Genomic DNA, 3,976 nt, shown 5'->3' with positions numbered 1-3,976 from the left:
TCTTGGACTTCTCATTCACAACTGACCATTGTTGGGGTAACTGGATTAAATTTACTCAATATAGAGAGACATTCCATAAGTTTTTGACCCTAGAATCCTGACAAATACAAATCCTTTCTTGCTGATCTCTTAGTCACAAACTTGCTGATCTCTTAGCTACAAACTATGGTCAGACACCCTGATTAACTACATGCTATGTCCACCAAAACACTATGTAGTCTATACAAAGACTTACCCCATTATTAGTTACCAAAGACTAAATTCTCACAGTTTCCCTTAGTATTAGAACAGAATACCAGGGGAAGCTTCCTCTCCCCATTTATGCCTTCATAGATAAAACATGCCATCCCGAGTTGTCCTTCCAATCCTACCTCATTTCTGGATCCTAGCCCAAACTTGGGCAGACAATCCCTGTTAAACCCACATGCCATGCTTGCCAGAAGACCAGGTAGGCTCTCCACAGATCTACCAATGTGATCAGTTACCCCAGACCGAAATTGTCACAGTTGTCCTTAGCACTGGAAAAGAACAGCAGAGGAAACTTCACCGCCCCTTCATCTATGCCTTGTATGAATAGCTAAGATCATTATCTCCCTAGCCTTCCCTTCCTCCAATACCAGAAAGCATTCCCACTCGAACCTACCAGCTAAGCATGCCAGTAAAGTAGGCAACGTTTAGCCAACACACTCCGAAAATACAGAGGGCAAACAGAACTGCAGGAACAAAACTACTATTCAAACAAGACAAATTCAGAAATCAGAACCTAGTCCTAAAATCACCCCAAAACTAGACACACAGACACTAGCATAGGCATAGAACCAGTAACAGCCAGGGAAATATAGGTCAGCAACAGAGCCATGCTATCCTATCATAGCAGGTCCTGAATATTCCAACATAGCTGAAAGTACAAGAAAAAGACCTTAAAACAAACTATATGAAGATTATGGTTCTTAAAGTGGCAATGAATAAAATCCCTTACAGAAATCCAGGGAAACACGATCAAACAATTGGAGAAAAATCAACAAACCCATTAGGGACAGCCAGAAGAAGACAAACAAATAATTGGAGGAAACCAATAGCTCCCTTAAATAAATCCAAGAAAAAAAGTTGAAGTAAAGCAGTTCAAGACCTTAAACTGAAAATAGAAGCAATAAAGAAAAAAACAGACTAAGAAAAGCATGGAAATGAACAATTTAGAACTGTAAACAAGAACTACAAAGGCAAGGTTTACCCACAGACTGGAGATAGAAGAGAGAATATCAGACATTTAAGATATAATGGAAGAAATTGATGTTTGTCAAAGAAACTGTTAACTATAAAAATGTTCTAGCATAAAAGTCCTGAAACTTGAGGGTGTTATGAGAAGACAAAAACTATAAACAACAGGAATAGAGAAGGATACCATCTCAAATGCCTAGAAAGTATTTTCAACAAAACCATAAAAAAAATGTTTTAAACCTAAAGGAGATGCCAAGAAACATAGAGAATACCAAATAGGTTGGACCACAAAACAAAGTGCCTTTGCCATGTAATAATCAAAACCCTAAACATATATAGCAAAGAGAGAGTAACTGCAAGGGGGGGGGGGCGGTTGAACCAAGTAACTTATATCCCTGTGCTCTAGAATCCCTCCTGTCTATTTAGAGGAGACTCTGAAGCCAGAAGGGCTTGGGCACAGATTATATGAAACTACATATTACTTAATCTACTGAAACTACTGACTACTAAACCTAGAAAACTTCAATCACCATAAACGAAAAAAATAAGATATAGAAACAACATCTATAAATACATTCCTACAGAAGGGGAGAGAAGTAAAAATCCAACACAAGGATAGCTACACATATGAAAACACAGGAAATAAGTAATCTCACATTATCAGTAAAACCAAAAGTACACACACACACACACACACACACACACACACACAGATATACATGCACACATGTACAGACCACAACCAACAAAAACAAAATAAAAGAATTAGTAATCACTATTCATTGATATTTCTCAATATGGCCTTAATTCCCCAAATAAAAAGACACAGGCTAATAGATGGATGGTGAAACAGCATGCATCCTTCTCCTGCATACAAGAAACCCAGTTCAACATCAAGAATAAACATTACCTCAAGGTTAAAATGTTGGAAAACGATATTCCAAGCAAAGAGATCTAAAAAACAAACTGGTGTAGCCATTTTAATATCTAAATATATATACACTTCAACCCAAAATTAACCAAAAGATATACAGGGCACTATACATTAATTTAAAAAATCTACCAAGATAACATTTCAACTCATAAAGTCTAAGCACCAAATGTAAGAGTAGCTACCACTGTAAAAGAAACACCTTTGCAGCTTAAATCACACACTGACCCTCAAGCATTTATAGTGGGAGACTTGAACATCTCATTCTTGCCAATGGACAGGTCCTACAGACAAAAACTAAAGAGAGAACAACTCAAGCTAACTGACATTAAAAAGGCAAATGGATCTAACTGATATTTATAGCACATTACACCAAAACACAAAAGAATATACACACTTCTCAGGAATTCATGAAATGTTTTCCAAAATTAATGGCATACTTGAACACAGTGCAAGTATCAACAGATACCAGAAAATTGAAATACCCTGCTGCATCCTGTCAGACCACAATGGATTAAAGCTCCACATCACCAACTACAGAAATGACAGACCAGTAACAAAATCATGGAAACTGAATAACTTTGTACTGAAGGTAAAATGTATCAGACAGTGATAAAGAAATTAAGCACTTCTAGAATTCAATAAAAATGAATACACAACATATCCATCCATGGGACACAATGAAAGCTGTGATAAGAGGACAGTTCATAGCACTAAGTGCATACATTAAAACAGGGGTGGGAGAAGTGTCTTACTACCAACTTAACAGAACATGTGAAAGCTCTAAAACAAAAAGAAGCAAAGGCACTTTAAAGGAGTAGAGAACAAGCAACTATCAAGTTGAGGGCCAAAGACAAAAAGAGAGAACAATGCAACAGCAACAATAACAAAAAGCACTGAAACACACAGCTCATTCTTTGAGAAAAATCGGTACAATAGGCAACTCTGATCAAAGACTATCAGAAACAAATGGGGACATAACAACAGACATTAAGGAAATCCACAGAATGATAAGAATATACTTTAAAACTGTGCCCCTCCAAACTGGAGATTCTAAAAGACATGAATGATTTTCTCTTTGGTACCACTTACTACACTTAAACAAACATCAGATAAAAATGTAAATAGACCTATAACAACTAGTGATAGAGAATCAATTCAAGACTCCCAACTTAAAAACACAGAGCTGGATGGTTTTAGTGCAGAATTCAATCAGACTTTCAAAGAAGACTTAATGCTATTACAGCTCTACATATTTTACAAAATAGAAACAGAAGGAACAATACCCAATTCAGTTTACCCCCATACTCAACACACATAAAAACTCAAGAACAAAATAAGAGTATTACAAACCAATTTTCCTCATGAAATGGCTTAGTGGGGATAAGTAGCTGAGTCTGATTCCTTAACGGGGCCAGGAAGATACAGGCTATTTTCTGAGGAACTGAAGAAGGCTCCCATCAAACAGTCCTTCTGCCTTAAACTCTACTATCTCCAATAAATAAGCTATATTGTTTTTCTTTATCATTGTTATAACTGTTATAAACTCCAATGACTCATGAAGGGACTAGTGGAGAGTTCTGTCTTTATTCTAAAGATGGTTAAACTCACAGAGATAGGTGGTTTTTCAACTGCAGTAAAGTGTAACTGCTCACCTTACTAATCCCGTAATTCTAATGACTCATTATATGAAGTTGAAGCCACTAAAGACAGGCTTGGTGACACAGGCTTGAGGCTTTAAATCACAGAGCTCAGAAAGTGGAGGCCGAAATTTCAGAATTTTATTGTCATCCAAGTAGAGTTATCAGTGGGTGTGGAGTGAGTCCC

This window comes from Mus caroli, unplaced genomic scaffold (assembly GCF_978045245.1).
Source record: "Mus caroli unplaced genomic scaffold, Mus_caroli_1 scaffold_8, whole genome shotgun sequence".
Classification (NCBI taxonomy): domain Eukaryota; kingdom Metazoa; phylum Chordata; class Mammalia; order Rodentia; family Muridae; genus Mus; species Mus caroli.
Note: the sequence above shows the minus strand (reverse complement) of the source record.